The sequence below is a fragment of the Bos grunniens genome, chromosome X (genome assembly GCF_055505025.1).
Source record: "Bos grunniens cultivar Pamir isolate PY7600 chromosome X, Bosgru_T2T1.0, whole genome shotgun sequence".
NCBI lineage: Eukaryota > Metazoa > Chordata > Mammalia > Artiodactyla > Bovidae > Bos > Bos grunniens.
Window position 1 is genome coordinate 40,094,144 of NC_141194.1, and position 13,231 is coordinate 40,107,374.

The following is a 13,231-nucleotide window of genomic DNA, read 5'->3' on the forward strand; positions in this document are numbered from 1 at the left end:
GTCCGACTCTGTGTGACCCCATAGACGGCAGCCCACCAGGCTCCCCCGTCCCTGGGATTCTCCAGGCAAGAACACTGGAGTGGGTTGCCATTTCCTTCTCCAATGCGTGAAAGTGAAAAGTGAAAGTGAAGTTGCTCAGTCGTGTCCGACTCTTAGCGACCCCATGGACTGCAGCCTACCAGGCTCCTCCATCCATCGGATTTTCCAAGCAAAAGTACTGGAGTGGGGTGCCATTGCCTTCTCCGCTCCTCAAACATAATGTAGACCTATGATTGTGCTGTACATGGAATTCTCAGTAGATTCTCTGGATAAAAATAAATTAGATCAGAGGCAATTATGATAAAATGCTAACGTCTGACAAAGCTAGGTGCTGGGTCGATGGTATTCATTATATTAATCTCTCTTAATGTTTCAAATGCTGAAAATACTTCATGATAAAAATCTAAAAGAAAGCAGAGTGCTATCACACAATGGTTAGAATGGCTAAAATTAAAGATTGACAATACCAAGTGCTGACCAAGATGTAGAGAAACTGGAATTCTCATACACTGCTGGTGGGAATGTCAAATGCTACAGAAACTCTGGAAAATGTTTGATACTTCCTAATCAACATAAGGGGGCCTCCCTGGTGGCTCAGCGGTAAAGAATCCACCTGCAATACAGGAGACACAAGTTCTATCCCTGGGTGGGGAAGATCCCCTAGAGAAAGAAATGGCAACCCGCTCCAGTATTCTTGCCTGGGAAATCCCATGGACAGAGGAGCCTGGCAGGCTATAGTCCACGGGGTCCCAAAAGAGTCGGATACAACTTAGCTACTAAACAACAACTATCAACATAAACATAAAATTACCATATGACTCAGCCATTTTACTCTTTGATATTTACCTAAAATAAATGAAAACAGGGAGGTCCCTGGTGGTCCAGTGGTTAAGGTCCCAAGCTCCCAATGCACGGGGCCTGGGTTCCATCCCTGGTCAGGGAACTAGATCCCACATTTCACATGCTGCAACTAAAAAAAAAAAAAAGATTTGGATACAAGTTCATGGCAGCTCTATTCATAATATCTTTTAAAAGATTGGAGCTAGCACAAATATCCTTCAACAGGTAAATGGATAAACAAATTATGGTACATCTACATGGATAAACAAATTATGGTACTTCTATGTAATGGAATACTACTCATCAATTAAAAGGAATTCACTGCTGACATGCAACAACATGGATGACTCTCAAAAAACATGCTGAGCAAACAGAGGAAGATGCAAAAGGGTACATACTGTATGATTCCGCTTATGTGGAAGTTTATTTTTTTTTTCTTTTTTTTGGTTTATTTTTATTTTTTGTTTAATTTTTTTTCTTTTTTTTGTTATTTTTTTTATTATGTGGAAGTTTAGAAACACAAATCTAATCTAGAATGACAGAAAAGAGGACCAGTAGTTGCCTGAGAAGGACACAATTTTCAGGGTAATAAAATCTTTTATACCTTGATTGTGATAGTGGTTACACATGTGTATACATTTGTAAACTCATCAAAATATACACTAAAATTGGTTCTTTGATTATATGTAAAGGATACTTTAATAAAACTGTCTTTTAAAAAAGAATTCAAAACACACAGGAGGTGCCCTGGGCCTAGACAATGGCTTGCAGTGGTTTGGAGGCTGGAAGGAGAGGGGAGAGAGATGTGGTATGGGCTGGGACAGAGGCTGTGCTACAAGCCACAACTGGGTTTTGTTTTTTCAAGGACAAGGGAAATATGAATCACATGAACAGCCTGTGAAGATGAAATCTGGTTCAAGAGAGAATACATAAGAGTAGGGAAATCATGAAAGGTCTCAGACATGGATGAGAAGGATGAGTTCAAGGGCACAAGTGCTCTGTCAGCCACATGAGGGGGCACGGCCACTCAGCCAGTCTCTGAATTAGGAGGGACCTAATATGCAAATTGATGCTTTTGAACTGTGGTGTTGGAGAAGACTCTTAAGAGTCCCTTGGACCTCAAGGAGATCAAACCAGTCAATTCTAAAGGAAATCAACCCTGAATATTTATTGGAAGGACTGATGTTGAAGCTGAAGCTCCAGTACTTTGGCCGCCTGGTATGAAGAGCTGACTCACTGGGAAAGACCCTGATGCTGGGAAAGATTGAAGGCAGGAGGAGAAGGGGATGACAGATGATGAGATGGTTGGATGGTATCACCAAGTCGATGGACATGAGTTTGAGCAAGCTTTGGGAGTCGGTGATAGACAGGGAAGCCTGGCGTGCTGCAATCCATGGGGTCGCAAAGAGTCGGACACGACTGAGCGACTGAACTGACTGAACTGAATAAGCAAATGAGAGAGGAGTTGAGGGTTTGCGGCCCTCGGTGGAGAAGGAAGGACCAGTTATCCCTTTGGACTATGCTGGGGGAGCATGGGGCTGGGGGAGAAGAACAAGGCTTGGAATTTCTGTTAAAAGGAGCTGGGAGCCACTTGGTTCAAGTCCAAGCATTGTCAGACATAAAGCTGAAGCTCATTAATCAGCAACGAAGCCAGTCAGTGTGTTTATGAATTTCACCCTAGCAACCTGGGAGCAGAGAGGAGGAACAAACATTTCAAGTGCCAGTTCCCTCCCAGCCCCCTGGATCGTGCCAGCTTCTCCCACAGGGCAGGCTGGCCACAGAGAATGTCTGTATGAGCCTGTCTCTGCTGGGTGGAGAGGCTGCTGTGCAGCCCCTGAGGCCTGGCCTAGGCTCTCTAGCCAGATGCCCAGGTCTTGGGGCCTCTGCTTGTGGGTCTCTCAGCTCCTATATACTTAACCACCTCAGACCCCTGGCCAGGGCCCAGGTTGAGGGTATGCATTTGCTCTGCTGACAAGTCCCTTTTGCTCAAGCAGGACTTCCTGGAGGTCAGCTTCCTCCAGAGCCCTAACCTTTTGTCTGTGTGCCTCTTTCCCAGTCATTCACAGGGATTTAAGCAAAAGTGGACCCCTCCCTCTTCCAAAAAAGGAAAACCCTCTCCTGAGATGACTTTCAGCCAGAGTCCCGTGACATGCTCTTTTCATGGTCATCCATCATATTACGTCCTCCTCTGTTAGAGCTTTTTCATCTTTAATTATCTGGTGATTAAAAATTACATGCTCCTTGGAAGACATTCAAACAATATGAAAATATATTGTGTTAGCCAAAAAGTTCATTTGGGTTTTTCTATAAGATGGCATGACAAAACCCAAATGAACTTTGTGGCCAACCCAATATAATATAGAATATTCTCTGTGCTTCCACCTTCCAGACGGCTTCCCAAGTGGAGCAGTGGTAAAGAATTCACTACATAGGAGATGCAGGAGATGCGTGTTCAATCCCTGGGTCAGGAAGATCCTTTGGCGGAGGAAATGGCAACCCATTCAAGTATTCTTGCTTGGAGAATTCTATGGACAGAGCAGCCTGGCGAATTACAGTCCGTGGGATTGCAGAGTCAGACATGACTGAGTAACTGAAAACACATGCCACCCTCCAGAAACAACACCTGCTCACCCTGGTTTATATTCCTCGGGAGATATACATATATTCTCATATATAAGAATCTATGTATTTTGTTTTTATTTAATTTTTATTGTGCTAAAATATATGTTACATTTAAAAAATGTATACGTATGAAATAGCAGGAGGAGAAGGGGACAACAGAGGATGAGATGGTTGGATGGCATCACCGACTCGATGGACATGAGTTTGAGTAAACTCTGGGACTTGGTGATGGACAGGGAGGCCTGGCATGCTGCAGGCCATGGGGTCGCAAAGAGCTGGACATGACTGAGTGACTGAACTGAAATGAACTGATGAAATATTAAAAGTTGAGAGGCATTAAGTACATTCACATTGTCGTGCAACCATCATCACCATCCATTTCCAGAACTTTTTCATCTTCCCAAGCTGAGACTTTATACCATTTAAAACACTAACTCCCCACTTCCTCTTTCCCCTAGCCCCTAGCAACCACCATTTCTAATTTCTGTCTTATAAGTCTGGCTACTCTAGATACCTCATATAATTGGAATCATACAATATTTGTCCTTTTGTGCCTGGCTTATTTCACTTAGTAGGACATCTTCAAGTTTCATGCATGTTGTATGAATGTCCTTCCTTTTTAAGGCTGAATGATATTCTTTTTAAGAATTTTTATTTATTTATTTTATTTGGCCGCACCAGATCTCAGTTGTGGCACATGGGTTCTTTAGTTGCAGCATGTGGGACCTACTTCCCTGACCAGGGATGTAACCCAGGCCCCCTGCATTGGGAGCAGGATGTCTCAGCCACTGGACCATCAGGGAAGTTCCAAGCTAAATGATATTCTATTATATGACTATATCACATTTTTGTTTATCCATTTATCCACTGATGGTATTTGGGTTGTTTCCACAAGAATGTATTCTTATATATAAATATATTCTTCCATGAAAGAATATCGTCAATACCATTGATTCTCTCTCTCACCCCAACCTAGTTTGTATACAGAAGCTGTGCCCTCTCTCCTTCTATATCCTTAATCTTTTACCAGGTTCTTTTGCCTGAAACTATCTCTGTGTTCCCCATGCCTAGCTAGTCCCTACTTGGCTTTCCCAACTAGTCCAACTCTCCCCATGTCCAATGGCACCTGCTGTTCTTCTCCACAGCAGCACTTTTACAGATTAGCACATAATATACCTCTTGTTTGTGTTATTATGACTTCCCAACTTTTTCATCAGCAGTGTATAAGATGTTAAAACACATGGCCAAGTGAAGTTATTGCAGGAATGCAAGGATGGTTCAGCATCAGCAAATCTATTATGGAATTTGGTGTTGAAAGAACTCTTGGGGTGGGCATCAGAAGACAGAATTAAGTGCTATCTCTGTTCTGCCATTGACTAGCTGTATAACCTTTTGCATCCCTCCCTCCCACTTTCAAAGGGGTTCTCAGGAAGGGCTCTTCACTGAGGAGGGGAGCACAGCTTTGAGAAGCAGCCTATTCCTCTCCCTGTTCTATTTTCTTTACCTGTAAAATGAAGAAATATTCTAATTCCATGATTTTATAAGCTTTGTAAAAGAAACATAATAGAGTCAAGCAAAACAGGAAGGGAAAAACTGCTGTGTAGCTGGGTCCTAGCCAATTGTGTCCATGGTGCTGGTGGGCTCCTCAGAAGAGATCAGACCCACAGTGCCACACTGTGGACTGTTGGGACATGCATAAAAGGCTTAGACACAGCTAGGGTGGACTGACTACAAAAAGAAATAAATTTGTTCTAAATACAGTGGTGGATGATGGAAGTATTTGAAGTAGTTTTGATAATAAAACTGACTCTGATCAAGCCTCTAGATCTGCATTGTCCACTAGAGTAGTCAATAGCCACATGTGGCTACCTATATTTTAATTGGGCTAAAGAAGTGATGCTTTCAAATTGCAGTGCTGAAGAAGACTCTTGAGAGTCCCTTGGATAGCAAGGAGATCAAACCAGTCAATCCTAAGGAAATCAACCCTGAATATTCATTGGAAGGACTGTTACTGAAGCTGAAGCTCCAATATTTTAGTCATATGATGCAAAGAGCTGACTCACTGGAAAAGACCCTGATGCTGAAAAAGATTGAAGGCAAAAGGAGAAAGGGGAGGCAGAGGATAAGATGGTTAGATAGCATCACTGACTCAATAGATATAAATCTGAGCAAACTCTAGGAGATAGTGGAGGACAGGAGCCTGGTATGCTACAGTCCATGAGGTTACAAAGAGTTGGACATGACTTAGCAACTGAAAAACAATAGTTGATTTACAATCTTGTTGGTTTCAGGTGTACAGCAAAGTTAATTAGTTATACATATACATATATCCACTCTTTTTTAGTTTATTTTCCCATGTAGGCCATTACAGAGTACTGAGTGCCCTGTGCTATACAGTCCTTATTAGTTATCTATTTTATATTAGTAATGTATATGTATCAATCTCAATCTTCCAATTCACTGCAACCCCATCTATATTTAAATGAACATAAAACTACATAAAACTACAAATCCAGTTCCTCAGTCACACTGGCCACATCTCAGGAACTCAAAATTTGCATGTGGCTAGTGGCTACCATATTGGATAATGCAGATATAGAAATTTTCTGTAGCTGCAAAATATTCTATTGGACAGCACTGGCCTAGCTCTAACTACCAATTTACAGGGAATACAGAGGACAGAGGAACACATGAAATCATACCATAAGGATGCACTAAGCAATGTTCAGGTTATGGGAAACTCTTATTTTTTTTTCAACAATGACAAAAAATTACGAGAAAAAAAAAGAATAGAGAGTAAACCTATAGATTAACAGACTTAAGAAACATACTAGCCAAATGAAATGTATGGATTTATTTGCATCTCAATTCAAACAAACTATTAAAATCGTATTAAGACAATTGGGGAAATGTGAATAAGATAATTGATAATAATGGAGTAATTATTGTTATGGGGAGTATTCATTGAATTGTAATTATATTCTTTTATAAAACTGCTTGGGGGGAATAAAACTGCTTAGATCTTAGAGATACATATTGAGAAATCTGTAGATAAAATGATATGATGTCTGGCATTTGCTTCAAAGTGTTCTGGGAGTGGGGAAGTATGCAAAACTATGGAAGATATAAGATTGGCTGTGAACTGATAATTTTTAAAACTGAGTGATTGAGTACAAAGGATTTTATTAGCGTATTTTCTCTGCTTGTGTATATGTTGACATTTTTCATAAAAAAATTTTCAGCCTTTTAAAATGAAAATGAAATCCTGCATTTGCACCAACATGGATGGACCTAGAGAATATTATGCTTCATGAAATAAGTCATACAGAGAAAGACAAATATTATAGCACTTACACATAGCTTTTAAGAATAATACAAATGAACATAAAACAGAAACAGACTCATAGATATAAAAAACAAACTTGTGGTTATCAAAGAGGAGAGGAAGGATGGGAGGGACAAATTAGGGATATGGGATTAAGAGATACAAGCTACTGGGAATTTTCTCTGTGGTCCAGTGGCTAAGATTCTGAGTTCCCAATGCAAGGGGCCTGGATTGGATCCCTGGTCAGGGAACTAGATCCCACGTGCTGTGACTAAAACCCTGTGCAGCAAAAGAGAGAGATACAAACTACTATGTATAAAATAGATAAGCAACAAGGATATGTTGTATAGCACAGAGAATGATAAGTTTCAATATTACCTTGTAATAACTTTCAAGGGAGTATAATCTGTGAAAATGCTGAATCGCTATGCTGTACACCTGAAATTAATATATTATAAATCAACTATACCTCAATAAAAATGAATAATGTATTAGCAATAAATAAATAAAATGAAAACATATGCATAGATATGTCCAGCTGGCTTCCTTGTCGCATCACATTTAACATAGAACTGAATCCAGGGAACCCACCAGGAAGAGGAGATGGATCAAGGATGGTCCACAGCAAGTTCCCTGCAGGTAAGCTATCAGCTACTTGGCAAAGGAGAGAAAGAAAAGAGAAGCTGGGATGATGAGGAGTGGAGAGGTTGTAGGAAGAAAATTCTGCAGATTAGAGAAGGAAATGGCAACCCACTCTGGTATTCTTGCCTGGGAAATCCCATGGACAGAGGAGCCTGGCGGGGTACAGTCCATGGGGTTAAAAAGAGTCGGATATGACTGAGCAACTAACACATACCAGAAGGGAGAAGCGAGCCAGCAAGAGGCACAAGGAAGGGTGGGAGTTAGGCTGGCTCTTGGCTGAAGAAGAGCCACTGTTTCTAGGAGGTACAGTAAGTCCCTACATATGAACCTTCAAGTTGCAAACTTTCAAAGATGCCAATGTGCATTTGCATGTCCAATGATGTCAGGCATGAGTGAAACTGCAGCTTGCCCTCCATCTCCTGTTGCTGATGATTCTTCAGCTCTACCATCTCCCACCTCCTCTCCCTACTCCAGTCAGTAACTCTTCTTGCCTGTTCACTCAATGCCAGCACCTATATGCCAGCTGTTGTACCATACTACGGTACTTTTCAAGGTACTGCACTGTAAGAATAAAAAATGTTTTATTTTATGTATTACTTGTGTGAAAAGTATTATAAACCTATTACAGTACAGTCCTATATATAGCTGATTGTGTTAGTTGGGCGCCTAGGCTAACTTTGTTGGACTTAATGAACAAATTGGACTTACGAGCTGGCTCTTGAAACAGAACTCATTCGAAGGTAGGGGATTTACTGTATTGGCCTGTCCCCTCACCCCCAGGGTGGCCTCACCAGCATTCAATCCAATTCATGGCAATAGAGTCAAGACACAATGTGCATTTCTGGGCCATCCCAGGCACGCTCCTCTCAACCCATTCTACTTTGCTTCCATCTGTCATAATGGAGGGGCTTCCCTGGTAGCTCAGCTGGTAAAGAATCCGCCTGCAATGCAAGAGACCCTGGTTCGATTCCTGGGTCAGGAATATCCCCTGGAGAAGGGATAGGCTACCCACTCCAGTATTCTTGGGCTTCCCTGGTGGCTCAGATGGTAAAGAATCCGCCTGCAATGCGGGAGACCTGGGTTCGATCCCTGGGTCGGGAAGATCCCCTGGAGGAGGGCGTGGCAACCCACTCCAGTATTCTTGCCTGGAGAATCCCCATGGACAGAGGAGCCTGGTGGGTTACAGTCCATGGAGTCGCAAAGAGTCAGGCTGAAGCAACTAAGCACACACCACGACTGAGCACTCACGCACAAGACCACATGTAACAGTGAGTTCCTTAGGGTTATAACTATGGGGTGCTGCCTGCAGTTCAGAGGATGGAGCCCAAAACTGAAAGCCAGGAAGCTACTAACAATGTCTCAAGACAGAGGAGGAAGGTTGAAGGGGACAGGGTAGCCAAGGATCAGAGTCAGGTTCAGTAGGCCCCATAGGAAGTCCTGAGCTAGGGTGTAACTGGCATGCTGTCTATGCTTGACTTGCATATAATGAAAACATTACTTTTATTGAGTCACTTAAAAAAACCCATTCAGTGGGGACTTCCCTGCTGACACAGCGGCTAAGACTCCAAACTCCCGATGCAGGGGGCCCGGGTTTGATATCCCTGGTCTGGGAATTAGATCCCACATGCTGCAACTAAGAGTCTACATGCTGAAAGAAGGTTGAAGATCCTGAGTGCTGCAACTAAGACTCATTGGAGCCAAATAAATACAATTTTAAACTGTATCTCCTGAATGTGATGGTTTATTTTATATGTCAACTTGACTGGACCACAGGGGACCAGATATTTGATCAAACATTACTCTGAGTGTGTCTGAGGGTGCTTTGGGATTTTTTGTTTTTTCAGCCATGCTGCACAGCTTCTAGGATCTTTGTTCCCCAACCAGGGATCGAACCTGGGCCCTGTGAGTGAAAGCACCAAATCCTAACCATTGGACCACCAGGGAAATCCCCTGTGAGGGTGTTTTGGAATGAGGTTCACATTTGAATCCGTAGACCAAGCAAATTGCCCTCCTGCATGTGGGTGGGCCTGTTCCAATCAGTTGAAGGCCTGAATGCCTCCCACCTGACTGTCTTTGAACTGGTACATTATTTTTTTCCTGCCTGCAGACTGGAACTGAAACATCGGCTCTTCCTTGGTCTTGAGACTGCTGTCACTTGGCCTGGACTACATTATCAGCTCTATGGGTCTCCAGCTTGTCGACTCAAGACCTTGGGACTTGTCAGGCTCCACAATAGCATGAGCTGATTCCTTATAATAAATCCCTTTCTCTCTATATATATACCCACATCCTATCAGTTCTGTTCCTCTGGAGAATCCGGACAAACACACTGAATAAATAAATGCCATTACTAGATAAATATTTCAATGGACCCCATTACTTTTCAGCTCAGTCTCAGGTAACATAGAGCCTTTGAGTCCTTCAAAGTAACAAATACAGCCTCTCTGCTTCCATAATTAGAATATCCAGCCCAAGATACTCTTCATAACTTCTCCCCTCCCCCAGCTCAGGCCTGCTTCCAATTGAAACTGTCCAGCAGCAAGTCTGTGTGACTGACTTCCCTTTCTCTTTCTCCATCTTGCACTTCCCCTTCCCTTCCGCACCTCCAGCTCCTCAGGGGGAGGGTGGAGTAGGGGAAGGAGTGGTGTCTATTGATCTGGTTCTCTCTCTGGGCCTGGCAGGTATCTAGAACTGATTCTCTCTTCCTCAAGAGTGTTCATGGGCATTGCAATGGCAGTACCTCCCAGCTTCTCTCTAAGTAGAGATCTCCTTACTCCCCACCCCAGAAGTCCTCTTGGGTAGTCTGAGATATCCCGTAAGGACGCTGTCTCCTTTCAGGGCCAAGGAAATACCCAGACAACCTTTCTCCCAACACAGTATAGGCTGATCCAACATGGCAGTGCTCTCCTGTCTTAGTCACTGAGGCAATGAGCCTGTCATTTGCCCTTTAGATGTCCAGGGTGGGAAGAGACCCCAGTCTCCAGCCTGCTTTAGCTTTCTCAGGTATGGAGCTGACACAGTTCCTGGGGCCCCGGCAGCAGCATGTCCCCCTGCTGAACTAGCACCTCTCACTGGGGCCTGGGCTTCTTTGTGGCTGGGTGGAGGCCGGGGGAACCCAACATTCTACATGTGACATTCTATATGTGTGCAAATACCCTAAGTGCAACCCTCAATCTATTCAGGCTTGGAGCCTGAATAAAAATTTTAGAAATACTGTCTTTTTCCATCACTCAGACAGACGTTCCTGAGGCACTTTTTATGTGGCTCCTCAGGAAGTCCCCAGTGATATGAGACCCCAGTTCCCTACAATAATGATGAACTTGGATTGGCGTTCCCTTCTTCCCTGTTTCACTCTTCCCTGTCCTTCATTCCTGTTCCTTGGGGCAGTGGGAAGTGTCAGTGGCTCAGTTGTGTCTGACTCTTTGTGACACCATGGGCTGTAGCCCACCAGGCTCCTCTGTCCATGGGATTCTCCAGGCAAGAACACTGGAGTGGGTTGCCATGCCCTTCTCCAGGGGATTTTCTTGACCCGGGGATCGAACCCAGGTCTCCTACATTGTAGGTAGATTCTTTACCACCTGAGCTACAAAGGAAGCCCTTGGGCCAATTCCACATACACACACACACAAAAACTACGCAAAGCCCTTTTCTCAGGCTCTGCTTTCAAGAGGGAGTGAGGACACCGGCTCAGAGGGACACCTTATTAGGCTTTGGGTTAAAAGGCATCACCTCCCACATACATCCTTCCCCATATAAACTCTCATTTTTAGGGGGTCGGTGGGGTCTCAGACATGACAACTACTATCTACCTCTACCTCAAATCTCTTCATCTATTTTCTACTTCCCACTCTCAGACCTTTCCTATCCTTGACCCCCAGAGTCCAGGAACCATTTCTTTTGTAAATCTGTATATGATGACATATGCCAATTTGGAACCTCACTCTGTAAGTTCACAGTTACTGTCACTTGGTGTCTCTGTAGAGGGTTCCATTTTCATATCGGTTACCCCACTAAGCATTCAACCTAGAGTTCCTTTTCCGGAAAGCAATGACATCTAGTTTTTCATAGTGTGTATACCACAACTTCCAGTTCTACCATCCTGCTCACCCCCCATCCCCCACCACACCCAGACCTGTTCTGAGCTGGGTTACTAACGTCAGTCTGAAACTATGCCCACTCCCTCCCCACTGCTAGTGATACAATGAGGCGCACTCCACCTAAGATCTGACTGGCAAACAGCCTCTGCCTAAATACTACGCAGCTGTAAATGCAGCCTAATACTATGCTTGTTTTAGCAGCCACGTCATCTGGCTACTCAGTGGCTCCCGCTCCCTATTTCCTAATGCCCGCTGGTCATTTCCACTCGGATGCCTGCAGGCTCCTCAGATTAACAAGCCCACAGCAGGGCATCATCATCGTTATGCCCTCCCACTTAGCTCTGCCTCATGTATTTGTGGTCTTGGTGGATGGAATCATTGCAGGCTAGCCACCTCGGAGGCTTTCCGAAGGGCTCTGACTCCAAGTCTGCAGAAACCAGCCTTAACAGGCTTCCTCAGCCTCAGCCTATGCCTGTGTGTGAGGCCCACGTGTGTGATCTTCCTCTGAAGTCCAGTGAGATTGTGGCTTGAAGCTCTATGTCCCTCTTCACTTCTGACAGAAACCCGGTGACTGTGCTTTTCCAGTGTCATAACTTTCTGCTCTCATCATTTTATTCTTTCATGGAGTCAGGTTTCTCAACGATGACACCTTGCTATTAATTTTCAGAGACTCAGGATCATGCTGGCTGCATGTAAATAGCAGTCATCGGAGTACATAGTCCCCAGTCGCCTAGGACCATCAAGTGACCAGGGCTCATTAGGAAGCCACACGAGTGGCCTGCGTGCTGTACTCTTAGCACCCTGGTTTCACAGGCGAGATCCTGAACACTGTGATCTTCTCCACTCACACCTCTCCGTTGTTGATGTTGCCCTGAGAGGCTAGGGCACCTTCAAAGGACCTGCTTGGGTCCATGAATCCACAGAGGCTGATGGGCATGTCCATGCTCTTGGAGTGCCAAAGGAGACCCCGGCACCACTGGAGTGACTAAATCCACAAGGTGGAAGCCACTCAGACTCTGGGTGGACAGTTCTTAACTTGGGACCTATCAACCTGTAGGTGGTAAATCCCCAGAAATGTTTGGTGAAGTCTGATGATGGGTATTTACACTTCTGGGGAGAAAATGTACAATTTTCCTCAGATTTGCAAGGGGGTTTGGGACACAAATGAAAAGTTCAGAGAAGGAGAACAAAGGGGGCTTACAGAACCACTATTTTGTTAGAATATGTTTATTCCTGATTATATTATATATGTAACTCATATGTGCACTGTAAAATTGGAAAATAAGATGGGCACACAGACTCTAAAATTACTTTTGGGAATTCCCTGGCAGTCCAGTGATTGGAGCTCCACGCTCTCACTGCCAAGAGCCCCAGTTCGATCCCTGGTCAGGGAACTAAGATCACACAAGCCACTCAGCACAGCCAAAAAAATGTATACACATCCCTCAAAATCTGGACAAGATGCTCCTTTATGACCTGCTTCTTTCTACTTAAAGTATTATGGACATTAAAGATTTTTCTAGAACTTTAATGACTTAAATGACTTCAGAGTACTCAGTCCTTTGGGTGCCCTATTTTTTCACATTGGTTTCTTTTGCTTGTCTTTGCTGTTATAAATAATATTGTGAAAAACATCTTCTTACATACATTTTCAAAATACATTTTT